Here is a 23,665-nt window from a genome sequence, read left to right as displayed (position 1 = left end):
AGCAAGCTGAAAGATTTTAAAATTAAAAGCCTGCTTTTTCAAAAATCACTGCATTGTTGAATTCTGTAAGTTTTAATGTATGAGGTACCTGTTGATACTTATCCTCAAGAATAAATAGTGTAATGCAATATCAAAGTGTGACTGTAATTACTGCTTCAGCAATGTGCAATTTTGGGGCAAGAGTTTTGAAAATATAGAAATTTATGTTTCACACAGTGTTTGACTAATGAAGTGTAGTATCTTTCAAATACCAGATTTCAGAAGTAAGTTTTCAGTTTCTTTTTTTTTCCCCTGTAAACATGTGCACTTGGAGATTTGAGTATATCTTGAATTTAAGAAAGTTATGCCTGTCTCTTACAGGATCCATACAGGATATCACTGCATAGAGTATTTCTGTGAGCTTCAGGGCCGGAAATCTATTAAGTTGAGTAATTTGCTTTCATGCAGACTTTGAATAAATATCACATTTATTTGAGGTTCCTCCTCCCACTCCCTTTCTTCAGGGAGGGTGAGGCAACAATCAGAAACATTACTGCTTGCGCGACCCGCCAAAGCATGAGGTTTTAGGATTTTGCATAGGTTTCCCACTATATTCAGGGTTTTGCATGTGATCATCAAGCGTCTGTGCCAGTGCCCTTCTTCTCTTTCTGAACATGACTTTCTATGTCCCAGAGAGCTGTGTCTATGTACTGTGCGTGAAAATAGCAACTGGGTTTATTTACTGACTATGCTGTAAATCAGTTGTCTGTGGGCAAAATTTAAGAAGTCCTATATAACTTCTGTTGGGTGGTATTTTAGAAGAACAAAAAAGCAATTTTTAAAATTGCTGTTTGTTATTTAACACCTGGGCGCACTGCTGGCTCACCCCCAGGTCCTTTCCTACCAGGCAGCTTTGCAGCCACTCTTCCTCAAGCCTGTGGTGCTGCACAGGGTTGTTGAAAATGATGTGCGGAAAGCAGACTCCACAACTGAGAAGGTTGTAAAGTAGGTGTGTTTATTCAGTGCTGGGCAACACGGGGGGGGTCGCCCCACCACAATCGTGTGCCCCTAGCCCAGTGATTTGCTCTGAATTTATACGCTTATATGATTGCATGATTACAGGATTTTGTAATATACTTATTCATGATACATTCCTGTCTCATATTAAAATTAGCTTTTCTCCAACTCCTCCTCCTGGCGCATGCGTAGTGTCTTCTAGTCAGGGTGGTCTCTGACGATGAAGTAAATATCATCCCCTTCATAATCTTTCGACCTTCTTCCCTTACGCAGGCGCAGTACTCTCCCTGATCCTTTTCCAGACCGCAAGGTTGGTTTGTCTTGTAAGTTGTTTCCTACTGCGTCAGGGATTCTGTCCTTGGTTCTTCCTCTCATCATTGTGATATGTGTAAACTATTCTTAATCACTCTGTTTATTTTAAGTTTACTTGTGTGGAAACAAAGTTCGTGCCTCCCTTATCTCATTCCCCCCTTTTCTCAAGAGTTAGTAAATTCTTTTACTACATCTTTACCATTTTGGATTTTTAGTACAGTGATTCTTTATCTAATTTTTCAAAATATCTATTAGATTCAAGCTTTTGTCGTAACTGATTCTTTTTCCATTCGGTGTACAAGTCCGTCGATGTCATACAACACCATACCATACATCGAAATGCGATACATAACATTAAAATTAACATGATTAACACTATTGTCATAACAAACAATTGTTTTAACCATGACAAGTTTGGTAACCATGAAGTTAGCTTATTTTTGAGATGAAATGTGGTCCTCTGTCAGAAGATATGGTTGCTGGACCCCAAAGCGTGGTATTATTTCTTGTATTAATGTTCTGGTTACCTCCCGAGCCTTGGCTGTCCTGTAGGAAATGCCTCTGGCCAACCTGAAAAGGTATCAGGTAATACCAATAAATATCGATACCCCCCCTTTTCTTGGGAGTTTTGAAAAATCAATCTGCCATTGCTGCCCAGGCCCATTGCTTTTCCCAATTTGGCCCATTTCTGGTTTGGGGGTATTCTTGGGATTAGCCTGGAGGCAAACATCGCACTGTTGAGTTACTTTTCTCACAGTGGTGTATAGATTCCTAGCTACAATTTCTCTAATTAGGTGTTTATATAGGGCCTCTGCCCTCCAATGCCTCTTGCTATGTTCTTCCCTTATCAGAGACCACGTTAGATAGGAGGGAATGATTAGTTTCCCTTGTGGGGTGAGAGTCCACCCCTCTTTATTATATGACCCTTCTAGATCTGTGATAAGCTTCTGATCCTCCTTGGTATATTCTGGCTTACCTTCTAGGGAGATTCGCCTGTCAGGGACCAAAGCCCCTTCTGTTTTTACCTTTGTTTTGGCTACCTGTTTTGCCTCTCTGTCCACCAGCTCATTTCCTCTTTCCAACTCCAAGTTCACTTTCTGGTGCGCCTTAATGTGCATGATTGCCACTTTCTCAGGGAGTTGGACTGCCTTCAACAGCTTCAGGATCTCCGCATGCTTGATGTTTTTGCCTTGTGAGTTCAATAATCCTCTTTCCTTTCAAATTGCTCCATGCGCATGCACGACTCCAAAGGCATATTTCGAGTCTGTATAGATATTTACAGCTTTGCCCTGGGCCAGTTCCAAGGCACGAGTCAGGGGAATTATTTCTGCCTTCTGTGCAGAGGTATTCATATGCAAAGGCCCAGACTCTTACTTCCTGGCCGGTGGTGATGGCATATCCGGCATGCCTTTTACCGCTTAGGACATAGCTGCTTCCGTCCGTGAACCAGTTTTCTGTGTTTTCCATAGGACTGTCTCTCAGGTCCGGACGGCTCGAATATGTTGCTTCGATGGTCTCCAGACAGTCATGGTTCCCCTGTGTTTCCACTGAGGAAAGAGGCTGGATTGACAATGTTAGATTGACTACGATCTCCACATCATCTTGTTCTACCATTATAGCTTGATATTTCAAGAATCTTTGTGGGGAAAGCCAGTGTCCACCTTTCACTTCCAGTACTGCAGATACTGTATGGGACACCAACACAGTCATTTTCTGGCCCAGGGTGAATTTTCGGGCTTCCTGGATGTTTAGTACTGCAACCGCTCGCAAGCATCCAGGCCAACCCTTTGCAGTTGCATCCAATTGTTTGGAAAAGTAGGCAACTGCTCATCGATACGGGCCCAGATCTTGCGCTAGTATTCCTAGGGCAATCCCCTGCTTCTCATGGGGAAAAAAAGGAAAAACGGCTTACTCACATCTGGGAGTCCTAAGGCTGGGGCCGACATCAGAGCCTTCTTTAGCAGCTCGAAGGCCTGTATGGTCTCTTTGCTCCATTTAAGGGGTTTCTGCTCAGTGGTTGTTAGTGCGTATAGGGGTTTAACAAGCAGTCCATAGTTACAGATCCATAGTCGGCACCACCCAGTCATCCCCAGGAAAGTTCATAACTCTTTCACTGTTTGTGGTCTCGGGGTTTGGCATATTGTCTCTTTCCGGGCCTATCCCAAAGTCCTTTGTCCAGCACTGATTTCATAGCCCAGATAAATCACCTTGCACTGCATTACTTGGGCCTTCTTCTTGGATACCTGGTATCCCTGGAGCCCCAAAAAGTTTAGCAGACTCACTGTCCAGGTCATACAAGTGTCCTTTGCCTTGGTGGCAATCAAGATATCATCCGCATATTGTAACAGTTTCCCTTCCTCAGGCGGCACTTCCCAGAACTCAAGATCCTTTGCGAGTTGATTACCAAATATAGTAGGGCTGTTTTTGTACCCTTGTGGTAACACCGTCCAACTAAGCTGAGTTTTACAACCACTTTAAGATTTTCCCATTCGAATGCAAATATTTTCTGGCTGGCTTTATGGAGAGGGAGGCAAAAGAAGGCATCGTTCAAGTCTAAAACAGTAAACCAGGTTAGCTCAGGGGTCAGCACAGTTAGCAAGGTATATGGATTTACCACTACCGGGTAGAGGTCTTCAGTTATCTTATTTAGAGCCCGTAAGTCCTGGACTACCCGGTATGATCCATCGGGCTTATGGACAGGTAATATGGGAGTGTTAAAGTCGGACTCACATTCCTTTAGTAATCCTAGTTGTAGAAAATTTTCTATCACTGGCCGGATTCCTTCCTTGTGGTCCTTCTTCAGGGGATATTGCTTGATTCTTACCGGCTGCCTTCCTTCCTTGAGTTTGACCTCAACAGGTGAAGCGTTCTTTGCTTTCCTGGGCACATCGGTGGCCCATACTCCAGGGTATACCTGGTTCATGATTTCTTCGCTGATTTTTCCTTCTGTGGGGACACTAGCTAGGGATAGACTCATTATTTGGATACAGTGTTGATCATTTACCTCCAGAGTAATCTCTTCCTTTTCAAATTTAATTATTGCACCCAATTGCTCCAATAAATCTCTCCCCAAAAGTGCTTTGGGGAGTTGGGCATGTATAGGAATCTGTGGATGCCCCACTGTTTTCCCAGTTTATATTTCAGAGGCTCACAAAAATACACCTTTTCACTTTGGCCAGTTGCCCCTTTTACCATAATACAGTTGTTTCCCAGGGGCATCAAAGCTTGGTTTAAAACCGAATATGTTGCCCCCGTGTCAACCAGAAATTCTACCTTCTTTTGCTCCTTCCCTAGCTTCATTATAACCAGTGGATTCAGTAGGGTGGATTCCCCTGGTCCCCGTCAGTCTCCCTTCACATGGGCCACTATTCTCCCTTTCTGATTGTTTCGTCCCTTCTCCTTATTTTTCCACTTTTCCGGACATTCCTCTTTCCAGTGACCAAACCTTTTGCATAACGCACATTGATCCCTGCCTAATCAAGGTGGTCCTCATCTGGATTTTCTTTCTTCTTCCTTCCTGACGACTGCTACCACCCTTCTCTGTCCCTGTTTGTAATCTTCCTCTCTATTGCCGAACACTTTCCGTGCCTCATCCAACAATACTTCCAGGTTCCTACCCTCTGTGGGATGCAGCTTTTGGAGCCTGTGTCTAATATCCCCTGTAGACTGGCCCAAAAATAAAGAAACTAGTTGTTGTATTCCTACCTCTGACCCAGGGTCCAGCGGTGTATTACGGCGCATTATGTCCCTCAGTCGATCTAGGAATTCGGATGGTGACTCAGAAGGGCCTTGTTTGATTGCATATAATGCTGACAAGTTTATGGTTTTGGGAATGGCTCTTTCCATTCCTTTTGAAATCCACCCCTGATACGCCTGCAATTTTCCATATGTGCAGATCTGTTTGCATCCCATTTTGGATCTGGATCATTCCTGTAATCCTTGGCAACCCTTTTCCATGCCTCTAAATCAGTGGTGGAAAAGGATACCTCGATTAGCCATCAGGTCCTACCGCCTCCAAGAGAGATGTCTGCAAAACCATTGGGGCGGACTTCTGCCTAGTACGGGAGGATACAGGGCTGTTCAGGGGAGTGGAGGTTCCATCGAGTCCACATCCTGTTCCTGTGATCGGGGGCGAGGCTTAAACAAATCGGTTAGATCTTGTTCTGGTGCCTGGCGGTTTTTATGTACGTTTGTACATCTTTGTCCAATACTACATGCCGAGCAGCACCGCTTCAGCTTGCCTTCAAGTTTTTTGTTATTTTCCCGCTCAAGGGTGAGTATCATGGGGTCCTGTGGCAGCACCATCCCACAGTCCCTCTGTCACTCCGGATGATTCCGGAGGGTGAAAAACATATCTGCATATGACACTTCATCCCGTTTTCCTTCCCTTCTTAAAAACAATATTAATTGCAAGATAGTGTTATAATTAATTGACCCATTCAGCGGCCATTTGGCTCCATCTTCTAGTTTGTACAGTGGCCACCACTGATTACAATCGTGCTCCCCTAGCCCAGTGATTTGCTCTGAATTTATACGCTTATATGATTGCATGATTACAGGATTTTGTAATATACATATTTATGATACATTCCTGTCTCATATTAAAATTAGCTTTTCCCCAGCTCCTCCTCCTGGCGCATGCGTAGTGTCTTCTAGTCAGGGTGGGCAGGGGTCTCTGATGATGAAGTAAATATCATCCCCTTCATAATCTTTCGACCTTCTTCCCTTACGCAGGCGCAGTACTCTCCCTGATCCTTTTCCAGACCGCAAGGTTGGTTTGTCTTGTAAGTTGTTTCCTACTGCGTCAGGGATTCTGTCCTTGGTTCTTCCTCTCATCATTGTGATATGTGTAAACTATTCTTAATCACTCTGTTTATTTTAAGTTTACTTGTGTGGAAACAAAGTTCATGCCTCCCTTATCTCATTGTGACCTAAGTGCAGGATCCAGCACTTGGCCTTGTTGAACCTCATTGAGCCAGCCTGTCCAGATACCTCTGTAGAGCCTTCCTACCCTCAAGCAGATCAATACTGCCACACAACTTGGTGTCGTCTGCAAACTGACTGAGGGTGCACTCGATCGCCTCATCCAGATCATTGGTAAAGATATTAAACAGAACTGGCCCCAAGACTGAGTGCTGGGGAACACCACTTGTGACCAGCCACCAACTGGAATTAACTCCATTGACCACAACTTTTTAGGCCCAGACATCTAGACAGTTTTTTACCCAGCAAAGACTGCACCTGTCTAAGCCGTGAGCACTAAGTTTCTCCAGGAGAATGCTGTGGGAAACAGTGTCAAAGGCTTTACTAAAGTCCAGGTAAACAACATCCACAGCCTTTCCCTCACCCACTAAGCAGGCCATCTTGTATTAGAACGAGATCAGGTTAGTCAAGCAGGACCTGCCTGGTTTCAGAAACCCATGTTGACTGGGCCTGATCACTTTGTTGTCCTGTACATGCCATGCGATGGCACTCAAGATGGTCTGCTCTATAACCTTCTCTGGCACCGAAGTCAAAGTGGCAGGCCTGTAGTTCCCCAGATCTTCCTTCTGGCCCTTCTTGTAGATGGGCATCACATTTGCTAACCTCCCGTGAACTGGGACCTCCCCAGTTAGCCAGGACTGCTGATAAATGATCAGAAGTGGCTTGGTGGGCACTTACAGCAGCTCCCTCAGTACCCTTGGGTGGATCCCATCTGGCCTCATAGACTTGTGTGTACCCAAGTGGTGTAGGCAGTCGCTAACCCTTTCCCCTTGGATTATGAAGCCAGCAGAAGTTACGAAGCTTAGCTGAAGCCAGACCATACTTCTCTGCAAGACCATTATTGCCCATCAGCTGCATGAGGAAACTGCTTTGTGCAGGGAGGAGGCTTTATTACACTGCATCCTCTGAAGGCACAGTGCTGTGCAGTTTGCAACTCTACATCATGGAAGTCATTCAGAAGAATATTTGTCACCTCTGGTAGTTAGCAGGACATGCTTCCAGTATCTTATATTTTGATAGTTTTAGTTATTTAACAAACCAGTAAAAGGAGCATTGAAATATAATTCTGTATTTAAACTGAGATTTTGTTTTAAACTTTCTAACTTTTGAGAGCAATTTGTAATTAATTAGTTTAATATTATGTTTATATAATTACACTTGCATAATATAAAAATATCTTTTTATTTATAGAAAAAGCTATCTTTATTTAGTAATAATATCATTACAAAATTATTAAACATTTCTTTTGTTCAGAAGACATTGTATTTACTCCTGTCCCTCACTGAAAAAAGGAGAGTTCATTATTTCCAGGTGTCATCACCTCCAGCTTCACTGCACCTCCCAGTCTTCAGTAACTAAGTAACTTGGAAAATTTCTTTGTTAAGAAAGACTTTTGTGACAGTAACTGAACGTGTAAGTTACACTTGTTTGGATGTTTTGACCCTAAGCCCGTACAGTAACTGGGACTCTCTAAGAGCTAGGTATTGACATGCAAATGACAAAGTTGCCTGTCAAGTCTCCAGATTGTGGCCTTTGTTTTTCAGCCACAAGGTAATTTCAGACTTCTGTTTGCTTGTTTCTTTCTTTCTTTCTTCTTCTTTTTTTTTTTAATAACTCACTCTTTTCCCATATTTCATGTATTTGAATGGATAAATGCAGAAAAATTTATGAACAAGCCCTGGGTATTTTCATGCAAGTTTTAAATCGAACAGCTACAAAAGCTGAAAAATGGAAAAGTCACTGACAAATCTTCTTCTGAGTATTTTTGTTCATCTGCCTTAGTAGGAATTCATGTATCACGAAAGTAAAAAAGTGGCACTGTGGGACAGAAAAAGGATCAACAAACACAAGACACTGCATTGCTGTGTCAAAAGAAATTTTGAGTGCGTTAAAAATATCTGCTGCATAGAGGAGTATGTGTAAATGAGATGCTGTTTTTACTTGGGCTGCTGAGATTTAAAGTAATTTATCTCAGAAAAGATTGTTGCTGAACTATCAAGTTAACACCCTTACCTCTTTTTTAAATGTCTATTTCACAGAAGAGGAAAGAGGCCTTTTATCTTTAACAGAGCTGGTAACATAAGACAGCTGTTGCTAATCGCAGCCTTTGAATTTATTTTTATGTTATCTGCATCAGCAGTTTAAAAAATCAGACTGTAGACACTTGAGGCAATTTTATAATACTGGCTCTACAACTTCAAGAGCTTCTTTAGCCATTAGAAGCCTTTTGTGTTTGGATAACTTTTGCTCAAACCTTAAAATACTGCTTCTGACTCTACAGCTGTCACTGAAGGGATCTACTCTCACTGCAGCCTAACCTACAGGCCATACTAAACCTTTAGGCCAAGGGTTCCCTTGGAGCAATTTATATTTCTAAATATAGGTAAAATAAGAGCAAAAGTCTTTAAAGGGATTATCTCTTTCCTAAATAGGTTAGAGAGTCTGTAAACCACATGAAATAACTTTGGTTTTTTAAACTGATCAGAATTTTTTTCCAAAATTTTATACTCTAGGGGACAGGTTTACAGAATGCTGCTCTAGCACTGCCTGAAAAAAGCTTATCAAAAACCAATGAATGAAGTCTTTAAAATAAAGGGTTTTTTCAAATATAAACACCTCTCAGATGGAATCGTATAGCACTTCTCTTAACTGTTTTTAAGCACAGGTCTGATCAGCTGCTCTTATTACCATTTTCTGCTAAATACACATAATTGCTGTCTTTTTTTTTGGGGGCTTAATTTCTAGGGGTTTTTTTTATTATTTATAGAGCAATCCGCAGTAACCACTGTGTACTGTTATTGACTATCCTATTGTATACAATTCATGAAGAAAAGATAAGACACTACACAGCAATCAACAGTTTGATACAAACAGCAAATCTAATTCTTGGAGGATGGTTACTAGGTAGTAGCAGGAAACGTGCAGTTCTGGGAATAATTTGATGCCAAGCATGGAATATTGCTAGCAAATCAACTACAGAAACTGTCCAAATATTTTGCATTACTGAATAAGTATTTCATTTCCACTGCACTGATTTTTTTTTTTTTTTCTGCAGAAGACTTTTTTCTTGAGGTAGTGAGTAATCAGTGAAATAGACCCAAGGTAGTGCTAAGGTAAAGTAAAGGAGTCGTAGGACTTGGCTTCAGGTTCATATTTCTGCAGATTTTTTTGTTGTTGTTTTTGAGAATAGAATTGCATGTAAAGCCTCTGTAGATTGCCCATCTGTTGTTTTGGTTGTCTGCGACAGCAAGAACTGGACTGCATAGCTCCACTTGCTCCAGTCAGTACTGTATTCCTACTGTTTAGTTCTGTGATTCAGCAGAGATGGAAGGGAATTCTTCACAAGTAACTTTGGAGGCAGTCTGCTTTGAAGCGTGTTAAAAGGTGATGAAGCTACTATGTACTCAATGTTCAGGAGTTTTGAGAGGCTCCATCCCATTCTTCTGGACTGGCTGTAAATATTTGGATGACAAGCAGTTCTGCAGATGAGTGGGTCTGTTTATCTGTTTGCTCTAGCTGTTCAAAAACTAGACTCTACTTCATATGTATGCTCCATGCTCAGAAAGCATGACTTTCCTTTCATAGCTGCTGATGCTGCATCAACAGGGAGCTACAGTTTAAACCAAAATAGAGGTTAGCTACCAGTACAATGTCTCTTGTATAATTCTTTGTTTAGATTATGAAGTGAAAATGCTTTGCCCAAGCAAGTAACCAGTTGTAAGGCTGGAGATATGTGGTGACTTCATACAACTGCTGCTGGTTTATCTAATGCTTTTTTTTGCTGCAGGCTACTACACAGTTGAGCATTTGAGGGCACTTTTCATGTAAATATTTTCTAAGATCAATAATTTTATCTAAGGGATCACATTTTGGGTTTCTTACAGAACTGAGTTGTTTGAGGTTTTTTCTGATTTGACCAGCAGGTTTTGAAATTTCAGTAACACAGAAAGCAGCTCTGAAGCTGCATCCAAACATTCAGAAAGAGCCTGAAGAAGTCTTTAGCGAGGAGGAGCTTTGTTACTTGTAAGTGCTTGTAGACTGAGTAGTTATTGGGATATGCAGCCAGGAATTAATAAATGGTAATTATTTATATTCTTTGATAATTTTGTGGGGAAAAAAATGGATGTCACCTAATAGTGAGATAATGTCATATATATTCAAATCCTGTGCCAAAAGTCTTAAGATACAACATATGAACAGGGCTTAATAGATATATAGATATGAATTTGAATGATGCCTAAATAAAAAGGGAAGGGGAAATATGCAAAACAAAAAACCTCATTGCCTCAGTATCCATCTCTTTCGAGGATTTTATTCTTAAAATATTTATTATCTTTCATTAAACTGTTATAAAATATTGTAGATTTTCTAAGTTGTCACTTCTGTTTCTTGATCTTTTTTGTCTTATTTCATTTGCTGAAATGGTTAAGGGGTAGAGTGTAACAGCATTGGAACCACTTCCTTCTTTGCTGGATTTTTGAAATTCCTGACTTATCAGATGCTGCAGTTCATAAATAGCATTAAGTAAGGTTTCTAGCCTTATTTTATCTCTAAATTTAGAAAAATATCAAGTTTCTTTCTAGGAAAATATTAACAATGACAGTTTTAAATGTACATTTTCAAAGCCACCAATTCAGATCTTTAGTTGTCATTTAAACCTCTACTTCGCAAGCCAAGACAAATTTATTCTTCATCTGTTGAAAAAAATATTGGATAACAAGTTCTACTTACCTATACTGGGTATTCTTATTTCTGTTGACTTTAATGGTTATTTGCAGAGATAAATATTTTAACTAATGGTGTTTGGAACTAGTGGTTTTTAATTGGTAGTCTCCACTGAGGAAGTGATTGGACTTTCTGAAATACTTCTCACCCTTTGGATTTCCAGTGTAGTATTTAGAATCTCAGTTTTCTTCAGAGTGCCTCTGTATGGCACCATTTCTGTCTCGCTACCCTCCTTTTGTTTGTGGCTGAAGATGCAGATTTAGGGACATACAGTTTAGGAGAAACAGTGTAACCCTTTAATATAGCATTTCCAAATCCTCAAATGCCTTTATATACATTGTAGATAGCTATTTAATGGGAAAAATTACATTTTTGTTTCTACAGTCAAGTCTAGCCTTTCTCTCCTGCCATGCATTAACAATATTTTTTTTCCTAGTGATTGGCTTAGTGGTTTGTACATTTAAAATGTAGACTTACTTTAAATTTAAAATTTAAACTAGTATTTGTTTATATGTTAGTTTAATCTTAACAAACACGTAAAACTTCTGAAAGCTTGCTGAATATTACTTATGGTGTTTTCTTATGGTTTGTTTTCCCCCTTTGTACATTCAAACTATACCACACAAGTTCCTCTGGTTTTTATTGTCTTTCACATTACATATTGTTCTCGTCCCTAGCTTGGAAGGACTGATGACATGTGACGTGGTTTAGCCCCAGCCGGTAGCTAAGTGCACGCGCCGTTTGCTCACCCCTCCCCCGGCGGGATGGGGAGGAGAATGGAAAAACAACGGCAAAGCCTCGAGGGTTGGGATAAGGGCAGTTTACTGGGACAGCAAGGGAGAGGGAAAACAATCAACAACAGAGCTGATAACAGATATTCACAGTGGATGATAGCAGAGAACAATTTACCGACCTGATGCTCAGCCCATCCTATCCCGGAGCCACGCCGAGCCCACCCCTGCCCGACTAGCCCCCTTTTATGGTGAGCATGAGGTCACAGGGTATGGAGTAGCTCCTGGCCAGCTTGGCTCACCTGTCCTGGCTCCTTGTGAAATTAACTCTGTCCTTGCCAGAACCGGGACAACATGATACATGTATGAGAAATTTACACAATGTAAACGTGAAGTAGCTATATTTTTGTTTTCCCCTCTTATAAATGCAGATGAATACTGTATTGTAACATGTTCATCCTTTTAATGAAAGAACAGAGTCTGACAAGTACAGCTATTCACAAAATTTCTAGTGCCGTGCCTGCATAGGCAACTGCACAGATCATATTACCTCTTAAAGACACAAGAGTAACAGAAAAAATTTATACATTTTTCTAGGCTATAATAGGTTCTTTTTAAATTGTGGAGTGCTTCCAATTATTTTTTTTTCAAATATGATGAGAAACTGTTATTTCACTAAGCAAAATATGAATTTTAAGTTTTAATGCAAACACTTTTCTGATCTTTTAAACCTTTTTTTTTGTTTTGCTGGGAATATGGTTGTACTGAATATACTGTGACTATTAAGCAGGTATCCTTTATTGCAGCGCTGGGAGTCGCACCGGGATATTTCCACGAACGTGCGTCTCCCAGCGCTGCAATAAAGGATACCTGCTTAATAGTCACATTGGCTATTGAGTGAATTTCTTTGATTCAGATTGGCACCCCAGATGGGACCCTCTCTGCCCGGCTGCAGGACCCATTGAGATTGGGACTCTCTTGGGTACCCCCGGGGATTTCTCCGGAGAGACTCCTCTCCTCAATCGGATCACTGCGGGGACAGACAAGGACCATCTATTGAAAGGTATTCTTTAAAATATTTTGCTTTTATTTTTATTTGTTTAAGTAACTGTCTGGAGGTATTGGTTGTTTAGGAGTTTAACAGTTACTACTCTGTTTTTGGAACCGGTTGTTTGGTGGCTCCCCGTAGGTCGTTACGTTATAACGCAGGGTTGAGCGTATGCGGGACTGCTAGCGTCTTATTCGCATACATTGGGACAGTAACTGACTGGAGGTATTGGTTGTCTAGGAGTTTAACAGTTACTGTTACACACACACACGCACTTGTAACTGTCTGGAGGTATTGGTTGTTTAGGAGTTTAACAGTTACAGTTACACACAGACGCACTTGTAACTGTCTGGAGGTATTGGTTGTTTAGGAGTTTAACAGTTACTGTCACACACACACGCACTTGTAACTGTCTGGAGGTATTGGTTGTTTAGGAGTTTAACAGTTACTGTCACACACACACGCACTTGAAAACTAACTGTCTGGAGGTATTGGTTGTTTAGGAGCTTAACAGTTACAGTTTCAAGAATTTTCTTTTTTTTTTTTTTTTCTTTCTTTTCTTTCTCAAGTATAACTTGAGGTGTTTGAATTTGTGTGAGTGTGTGAGACGTACAATCACGTACAAAGCGAGTGTGGAGTCCAGATCCGCGGTTCTGTTATCCCGCGAGGGAAACAGCCGGAGAAGGACGAAGCGAATGATTAATGATACCCTTGTGGGTAATTATTTAGATTCATAGTAGCATTGACATGTAAGTTTGGATGTCCTTTATTGCTGTGTTAAAAGACTAACTAAAAATCTGAATGATGCAGCCCCTGAAGTAGAATTGTTGATAAATGTGGGAATCAGAATATTGCTTTTGACACCCCAAAAATATTGTGAATCAATAATCATTTTTGAATGTTTATGGTATAAACAGAAATTGTGAATTCAATCTGGGACAGACATAGAGTGTGCTAAGTGTAAAGTGTGAACCCCTTGAGAAAAAGGAGTGTGCTACCGAAATAGTAAAGATTGTTTGTGGTTGGCGAGATAGTAAAATGGGAAGTAATCAGAGCGGAGAAGTTTTAAAAAACAGCCCAAGAATAAGAATTTGGAATATAATACAATGTTACAATTGATGTTGTTTTGTAGAAGGAAGTTAGAAAAGAACAACAAGAAAATGAAAGAGCGGAGACAGGCGGGGAGAGACAGGGAAAGAAAGGGTAACCTGAGAGCTGCACTGCAGGAAGCATCAGCAAACTAACTACAGGGGAGGACGGCAATACCAAGGGGGAGAGGAGAGGCCCCTCCAGCACAAAATACCAGTAATACCTTAGGAGATCATCAGTGTGCATATTGTAAAGAACTGGGACATTGAAAATGGGATTATCAGAAATTTAAGGACCGTTTTAGGGGTCCTGTTCCTATCAGTCCAGAGGTTCTGGAGGAGGCACGATAAGCAGCTCCCTTTCAACCTCAGTTCCCCTGAACTAGATCCTGAAGGGGACCGGGGGAAACCTCCCCAGCAGAACCCCTGGCTACAGTAGAGCTGGGAAAAAGGAAAATAGATTTTCTTGCAAATACTGGGGCAACTTATTCTGTTAAATACTTATCAAAGAAAATTGAGCGATGATACAGTAAACATTGTGAGTGCCACAGGGAAAGCGGAACAGCGTGCCTTTTCCATCCTTTAAATTTTAAGCTCGGAAAACAATGGATAACTCACCAATTTTTATATATGCCTGAATGTCCTATACCACTCTTGGGACCGCACCTATTGAGTAAATTGGAAATGCATATCACCTTTAAAGATGGAAAAGTTCAATTATTAATCCCTGAATCTAAAGCCATTGAGGCAAGAGTTTTTATGTTGCAGGAGCAACCTAAGACTAACAAAGGAATTCCCGAGGAGGTGAAGAATACAGTGACATTTTTGACACGGGCTAATGAGGTCCCGGGTAGATCCAGAAGAGCGAAACCCATAAGAATTATCCTTAAACCTGGAACAAATCCGGTAAGACAAAATAATACCCATTAAAAATAGAGGCCAAAAAGGAATTTAAAAGGTTAATATTCAACTTTATAGAATACGGGTTGCTCATATAATGTAAATCAGAGTATAATACCCCAATTTTACTGGTGAAGAAACCAGATGGGAAGAATTATCGTCTAGTACAGGATTTAAGAGCAATAAATAAGATTGTAGATGATTTGCACCCAGTGGTTGCAAACCCCTATACATTATTAACTCAATTGAAAAATGACCAAATTTGGTTTACCGTACTGGACCTGAAGGATGCATTTTTCTGTCTGCCCTTGGCAGCAGAGAGTCAGAAGCTGTTTGCTTTTGAATGGGAAAATCCTGAAACAGGCAGGAAAACACAATTAACTTGGACGGTGTTACCTCTAGGACTTAAGAATAGCCCTACTATTTTTGGGAACCAGTTGGTCCGAGAACTCGAAACATGGACTCCTCCATCTCAGACAGGGACTTTATTATAATATGTGGATGATTTACTAGTGGCTACAACTACTAAGGAGGACTGTGTCCAATGGACAGTGAGCTTGTTAAATTTTCTGGGATTGAGTGGGTACAAAGTTTCCCAGCAAAAGGCCCAAGTGATTCAGCAACAAGTCACTTACCTCGGATTTGAGATCTCAGGAGGACAAAGAGAAGGTCAAAAAGAAGCTATTTGCTGCACGCCATTGCCGGGAACAGCAAAAGAATTTAGGACCTTTTTAGGTATGACAGGATGGTGCAAATTATGGATATATATAATTATGGACTCTTAATAAAACCATTGAATCAATTACTAAAAGATAATCAGTTAAAGTTGACCTGGACAGGAGAAGCAAAAAGAGCCTTTGAACAACTGAAAACAGAACTGATGAGAGCACCGGCTTTAGGTCTTCCTGACGTGTCTAAACCCTTCTGGCTATTTTCTCATGAGAGGCAAGGAATAGCCTTAGGGGTGCTAGCTCAGCAACTAGGCCCTTATAAAAGAGCAGTAGCTTACTTTTCTAAGCAATTGGATGAAGTAAGCAAAGGGTGGCCTGGATGTCTACGAGCAGTAGCTGCAGTTATCCTGAATGTACAGGAAGCACGCAAATTTACAATGGGCCAGAAAATTACAGTAGTGGTGTCTCATACAGTTTCAGCCGTGTTAGAACAAAAAGGAGGACACTGGCTTTCCCCCTCTAGATTTCTGAAATACCAAGCAATACTAGTGGAACAAGATGATATAACTATAGTCACCACTAACATTGTGAACCCAGCTTCTTTCCTTAGCGGGGAAATGTTGGAGCCGGTGGTCCATGACTGTTTAAAAATGATGGAAGCGGTATATTCCAGTCGCCCCGATCTAAAAGAGGAGCCGCTCCACGATGCCGAGGACTCCTGGTATACAGACGGAAGCAGCTTTGTGAAACACGGAGAACGCCAAGCGGGATATGCTGTGACCACTACCCAAAAGGTAATAGAAGCAAAATCATTACCTGCAGGGACATCAGCACAAAAGGCTGAGATCATTGCCCTAACCCGAGCGTTAGAGCTGGCAAGAGGGAAGAAGATTAATATCTGGACAGACTCAAAGTATGCCTTTGGAGTTGTACATGCCCATGGTGCTATCTGGAAGGAAGGGGACTTCTCACTGCTCAAGGAAAATACATTAAACATGCAAAAGAAATTCTAAAGTTATTAGAAGCCGTAAATCTTCCAGAAAAAGTAGCTATTATGCATTGTAAAGGGCACCAAAAAGGTAACACCGACCAAGAGATTGGCAATAAATTGGCAGACTCAGAGGCTAGAAAGGCAGCAGAAAAAGGTAAAATGATGGCAGCCTTAATTCCAGACAGTAAACTTCAAATTCCAAATTCTGATTTGGAGCCAGATAAGTATTGAACATTTCAGCAGTAATAGAAAACATTGAGAACAAAACCATTGATGCAATACAGGCCTTGCGAATTGAAATAACTAGTCCGTCAAAAGAAGTGATTCAAAACCGAATGGCCCTTGATTTATTATTAGCTTCACAAGGTGGTGTTTGTGCAACCATAAATATAAGCTGTTGTATGTACATAGACCAAAGCAGTAGAATCTCCACAGATTTAGACGAAATCCGTAGACAAAGCGAAATATTGCATAAAATAACTAAAGACGATACCTCATGGGGTTTTGAAGAAATTTGGCACAAGTTAACTTCCTGGCTACCTAATTCGACCTGGCTCCGGCAGCTATTTGGTTTTGTCCTGCTTATAGGACTGATGATAATCCTGACTTGTATATTAATACAATGTGCATTTTGGTGTAGTAGGCGAACTTCAGGAGAATATGAGAACTGGAAACAAAATAAGATAAGACACGCAGTAGAGTCAGGGAAATACTTTAAGAGAACATCGCAAAAAGAGAATGTATTGTAGGCCTTCTTGCGAAAGAATTCGCAACTTTAATGAAAAGGGGGGAATGAATAGGGGAATCTAATTAGCGTATAACAATTTAAAAAAAAAAAAAATATAACTTGGCAATACTTGAGTCAGGCCCCACAAACTCAGGCTTCGCCTGTCTCATGCTCCAGTACAAAAGAAAACAATTAATAAAATAGTTGGAATGCAGAAGCAGGATAAGAGAAGCCGTAAATTAGGGAATAGTCCTTGGGTATGAACTAGAAAAGACACAAAGTTTGAGGCAACCTGATAAAGGGAGGCCCAACATGCCAACAAGCCTGGGACCATCTGGGCAGGATGGATAACAAGGTTGCTGAGCTTGCAAAACGGGGATAATGAAGAAGAGGTCACCCAACTCTGTACACTGAAGAAGAGGAGAAAGAGGAAGATTTGAGGAGGACGACCCCTGACGACCACCTGAGAAAGAAACTGCGCAGGCGTATCAGGACATTAGCATATATTCAGGAGTTCCCGGAATAATAATGAATATGTATTAAATGTATCAGAAACCTAATGAATGTGTAAACTCTTTTGTAACATAAATCACGAACAATTTGTTTCTCGTCGAGACGCACGTTCGTGGAAATATCCCGGTGCGACTCCCAGCGCTGCAATAAAGGATACCTGCTTAATAGTCACATTGGCTATTGAGTGAATTTCTTTGATTCAATACTGGTTTTGATATAAGACAGTGGAGTTGACTTCACATGTGTCATTATTTCTGCAGTTTCTTCTTGGCTTTTCCATACACCATAATGTTAGTTACTGACAAGGATTAAGTAACTTAAAGAGCAGTAGCATTTGTACAGTCTTTGTATGCATGGCTATGTTTCAGTGACCTGCTTTAGCCTTCACTGGCACATTCCTTTCCTTTGTTACTAGTTCCAAAGTCCAAATAAAGGAGAGAAGATCATGTGCTATAGCCTCTCTTACTATTTTTATGGCAACACATCTGTCCATGTGAAATGTGCTTACCTGCCATAGTCAGTGTATTTGCAAGTGCTTGTAAGTGCTTCAGATCTTTTCTTGGAGTCCTGTTGGATGGCCTCAACAAATGCAGCCAGTCTCTAGTAGGAACAAAATCCATGTGGTTTGTCTATAGAATTTGCTGTTTGGTCAGCAGCTGCTCCTGCTGAGGAAAGGCCAATGCTTTCAAAGTTGGACATAAAAGTTAGGTAAACCAATATTATGGCCCTGAATAATTAACCCTATTTGTAAACACGTGTACCTATTCCTGACATTATTGGACAGCATTATTCTTTGAGATAATATCAATGAGTTGCTTCGTAGCAAGTCAGGTGGCAAAGCCAGTACTTTTGTTCATAGTTCATCTGTGTTCTTTCCTGATAGACCAGTTACAGAACACATCAGCACATTAGTAAGTGTCTACTTTTGGGCAGCAGTAACTCCACACCCTATTACCCATTACTTGTATGCAGATGAAGTAGTTTACATTCTGTGGGAATCAGCTTTTCTTCCAGCTAGTAGACATACTTTATACAGGGCCATTTGGTCTGCCCTTGGGTTTTAGTATATCTGCTGGTCTGTGGCAACATGACAAACAATAGTTGTTTGGCTTCTAGGTTATTCCAGGGTAACAGAAAGTTTTCTTTGCTTATCTCTGTAGTAGGGGTTTGGTTGCTACAAAATGCCAGGTGTTACTGTAATTCTTTTAACATTTCTCTCAGTAAAAATACTGTGTGATACCTGCTCATTATTTAAATACGATAATGTGCTGAACTGCTGTATCAGAAAGTAGCAACATTCCGTCTGACTCTAGCAATAGGATTTGTTGGATATAAATTGTGTAGTTTTTAAATTTTGACCTCTTTATTAGAATATGTAAAGTTGAAAGAAGAACAATTGCCTTAGAGCATTTCCTGCATACATTTTAAAAAGGAATGAACTTGAGGAATGGGTCATGTAAGATTCATGTAAGAATTGAGAATGTTGAGATTTCAGTTCTCAGATAGAATACCCAGACATGAATCCTGATAGCCAAGAGATTACTGATTTTGTTTTGCAAGGGGAAAGTACCTACTTCTAGCATTATAAAGAGATATCAGTAGCATTATAGGAGGATACTACTGACTCTGAAAAATAAAGGAAAATGACTTTTTGTATTCTACAGAATATTTGTAATGGATTCTAAAACCAAAACATCATAAGATACTTCATTGTTGCATATACTGAGATTCATTACATGGTGTTGTCTGAGGCTTTTACGCTTGAGAGGAAAGCCTATGTTCCCCTTGTTAATGGGAATGGAGATCTTCAGACAAAATAAATACTTGGAGTAAATGTGATACAGTTTTACTGCAGCCCCTGATTGTCCCTGCATGATCATGTTTTATACTGAACTTGAGTATTGTAGTAAAGTTGCTTTGTAAGTGAAATGACTAATTTGTGAAAGGGTATAGGAGTGAAAGATAAATGTCTTGTAGGAACAAGATAAGGGACCTCCTTCTGTTTTTCTTGGTCTGATTAATTGCTCACTATTCTATCCTTAAGTCATGCCACTTTTTACCACCTAGGTATGACCATGCTGTTCACATTAGCAAAGGATGCAGTACATACAGCAAGCTTATTGTACTGTTGGCTTGTCCTGTTGTAAACTGCATTTGAATTTAATGTCTAAGCATTCTGTCCTGTTTTCAGAAAATAACAGTTGGACTTCATGATCTTGAAGGTCTTTTCCAACCTAAACAGTTCCATGATTCTATAACAGACCAGGCTTGTTATGGTCCCCTCAATATTGTAATGAGGAGATATTTGCAATAGATGTTTGGGCATCTGCATTGCAGGAGGCAGCTCTAAAGAAACTTTTCCAGAACCATAGATTTTGAGAAAATGTCTGCCTTCCCTCAGCTTTGCAGTATTAGGAAGATTGGCTTTCTAGATTAGTCTACCATGTTTAGTTTTTAACGTCACATCTCTTCTCAGGATTGTTTCTAAACTGTGAGTATTCACATTGTTCTCTGCTAGATGTGATAATAGATTATGTATTGAGGAAGATGTTGAAAATCTCTAATTTTCAGATTACAAATTTGTGGAAGAATTGTGTAAAATCACTTTTACTTGGGTGTGTTTAACCTTTTAGCATCATTTTATTAATGCTGATTAGGGAGCAACAAGACTCGGCCTCATGACTTTTTTTTTTTTTTTTTTACCTCCTTGTTCACTGTCATACTATGTTTAACAAAGATTTAGATTTAAATTGCCATGCCTGATGACAGATTATTTTTTTCAGTACATTTTAGCAGCTCTAATCAGTACTTCCTTAATTGTGAACTAGTGTGACCACAAGTGCCTCTAGTGCACCTGCAGCTGCTGGCATGACAGTGGTAGTTCACTGGAACCGTGCAGCTTCTTTACGGGTTAAAGTTCCTTAGTCTTGCAGTTATACTAATTTATCCTGTGTCATTTTTGAAATCTGAATTAATCTGCTGGAATATCTGAATTAATGTGCTTTTAGTATGTTTTACAATGGGAATGTTTGCCTCTTGGCCATACTTGGTGTGAAAGATGACAGTGAAATGTGATGGTTGTAATCATGTTCCTCAGGCTGCTGCTTATTCCTTACGGCTTGTTTCAGTTTAAGAATACTTTTTTTGTCCTTCCTATGGGCTTTTTAGCTCACATTGTAGCAGCTCATGGGTTAAAACTGAAAGGTCGTAAGAGTTGAATTCACATGATTGATGACTCACACTGTCATGTTATAAATTCCAGTGAACCAGCAAACAGTCCACAGCTTATCTGAATGTAAGAGCTTTAAACATGTTTACCATGGTTCCTCTTCAAAAAGCAGCCTGACTTCTATGCTTCTGTGAATGCATATGTCAGCATACATAACTCAATGAACCTTTTGATACTTTATGTCTAGTAGTCTGGAGATGCATTTTATCTTCAGTTAATTCTGATCTTACATATTTTCAGTAGTACAGAACAAGCAATTGCTTCCAGTGTTTGCAAATACTTCTATAGAAATCGGTTTTAACTGTTGTTTTCCTAGAAATTAATGTCTCTTAGGTATTAAAACTGTGAATTGCCTTGAAACTAACTTTTGTTTTAACTTTTCTATCTTAGTTTCAGTTTGAGATTTTTTTTGTAATTCTTTTTGACTGACAGAGTTATTAGTGCCTGCATGAAAGTTTGAAAATATTTAGTTGGGTTTAGAAGAACCTTATTAGAGAATAAGCTCTTAAAAAAAATGAAACTGTTTGATGAGCAGCAGAGCTGATGAAGTCTGCTTTCTGCTAGATTTGTGCTCTTTATCTTTCTCCTCCTTCCCTCTGCAGTGCCTCCCCTGTCTACTGCCTCTTTTGCTGGCTGTGCAGCAGCACATGCCATGGCTTGGTTTGGAGCTGTGTACTGATTGGCTGCTACCTTTTGGAGTGGTTAAGATGTGAGTCTTAATACCTGCCTTTTCTACATAGCAGATACTGATTTGGTTGTTTTCTACCAGCAGCTGGTTGTTTTGGGATGGCGTTGCATTGGGACTTGAAGAAATTTGGACTTGAGTCTGTTTTCAAACTTGATTAACGCTAACCAGCAGATTTGAAAAGGAACCAGCTGAGGGAGTGATCAACAAGAATCTCTGCTAGAAGTAATGTGATTTTTGATAAATGATTTTTCATAGTGGAGGAATTGTAAAAGAGCTTCCGTTGCACAATACTTTGTCTTTCCACTTTTTTCCCTCCACTAGTTTGTCAGTGTGTTTTCACTTGTAAATTAGCTTTCTGTCTTCTTTGTTTACTTTGTGAGGCCTCCGAACTGATATATAATTGCACGGGATCCAATGCAGAGACCATAGTGCTAGACCACTGAACTGCAACAACAACTGGAACGTGCACACTGTACTGGGAAATGTCATAAGGACAGAAGCTTTTAAAAGCTGTTTTTGCATGGAGGTTGCAGTAGATGACCTCCTGAAGTTACTTCCAGCCTCAGGTATCCTGTGACCCTATGATCCTTTTCCTAGTCAGAGCAGCATGTTTACAAAGGGACAAAGGGTGAGCTGGTAGATCCAAATTCGAGCAAACTCCTTGCTTTCGTCCATCTCTGTATTGCTTGTTCAGATTGACCTTCCTCTTACTGACTTCTGTGTGGTAGGATTTCTTTTTTTCTTTTTTCTCTTTTTAAGGCCTTTGCAGAGAAATGCTCAATGTTGATCTTTTCTAAAGTCACACAGTAGGTTTTTGTTTGAGATGCAAGGTGCTGATTCATGAAACCATTATTTGTTTTGAAGGTATCTGAATAGCCTGTCAATCTAAATCTGAAATAAGTGGCAGGCAAGCAGCATTAGAGGTTTAATACACATGTATCATTCAAAATGAAAAGCATGGTAGAATGTGGGCTAGAATAAGAATTCTTGCTCCATCCTTTTCAGTGTTATGGCTACTCACACTATAGTTTTCTGAGTTTGTGGCCTTGAAACAGGAAGTCTTGATACATTTTAGAGTAGATGTTGAGGAATTTGGTATATCTGGTTTTAAAAGATTCTTGCCATCTTTTCTTTAAGATCCTTTATTTTCACCTTTGAGAATTTCAGCCATATAGAAACCTGACTTTTTTTGTTTAAAAAAAAAAAGTTACTACCAAACCATAAATCTTCACACTCTCAAAATCTTCCATTAGTCAGTTTCAACATTTTAAGTCCTATCAATCAGCTATATATAGTTATATTCCTGAAATTATTAATGTAATTTATTTCTCTGTAATATTATCATCAATTATTGGATGGGATCTTAGCAATATAGATAAAATCAGTAAGTAATATAGGAACGCTGATATTCTAGGCCGTATACAGATTGGCAAAATGTACATTCACTAAGTTTAGATCCAAAGGCAAATGTATCTTTCTCATTCTGGAAACATACAATGTGAAAGATAGAGGCATGATGTGACTATTGTTCAGTTAGCAGTAGACCTTCATGTCTGAAAGAGATTAGTTTCGTTTGAGAAGCCTTGCAGTTGGACAAGTGTTTTGTCTAGTCCCTTAGAAGCTGTCACAGGGGACTTACTAAAATTAACTGTAATTTCAAGGCCCTATAAAGTTGGTAATGGGATTTCTTGGGCTTTTGGGGAGGGAAATCTCCATATAGATGGCTTTTCCATTTGAGTTGTTTTGTTCTCTCAACTCTGTGTCCTAACAAAAGCCAATTAACATCATTTCTATGTTGTTTATAGTGCTTTGGATTAAATACATATGGAAAAAAGTTCCTTGCTCCTAAGTTAGCTACTTTTGGTGTCCTTGTCCCATTCCCTGTATATATTTCTTTCTAACAGCAGTTTTAATTTTTTCACTTTCCACTGAGCAGGTTACTTGAAAGCTAACCTTTTACATAAGCAGTTCTAGACATGACCAGAAGTTTGATTAAAATATAACTGCATGTAGAATATGAGAATATGCTTTTAAAATTTTGTATGAATTTCAATTCTTCAATG

General features: G+C 39.9%; 1 protein-coding gene across 5 annotated transcripts in view; it reads left to right on the top strand.

Moving 5' to 3' along the window:
* LNPEP (leucyl and cystinyl aminopeptidase) overlaps positions 1-23,665 on the top strand; it is a 73,630-nt gene that overhangs the window by 8,773 nt on the left and 41,192 nt on the right. For 2 of the 5 annotated variants that reach the window (XM_075739282.1, XM_075739284.1), the window contains exon 2: positions 21,517-21,623. The exons of the other annotated variants lie outside the window; for them this stretch is intronic. The gene's annotated coding sequence lies outside the window, so the exon portion shown is untranslated. The remainder of the gene's footprint in view (positions 1-21,516; positions 21,624-23,665) is intronic. 5 annotated transcript variants of the gene reach the window in all.

The sequence above is a fragment of the Balearica regulorum genome, chromosome Z (assembly GCF_011004875.1).
Source record: "Balearica regulorum gibbericeps isolate bBalReg1 chromosome Z, bBalReg1.pri, whole genome shotgun sequence".
In the NCBI taxonomy this organism is placed as follows: Eukaryota; Metazoa; Chordata; class Aves; order Gruiformes; family Gruidae; genus Balearica; species Balearica regulorum.
The sequence above is the reverse complement of the archived record's forward strand: the minus strand, read 5'-3'. Positions and strand labels throughout refer to the sequence as shown.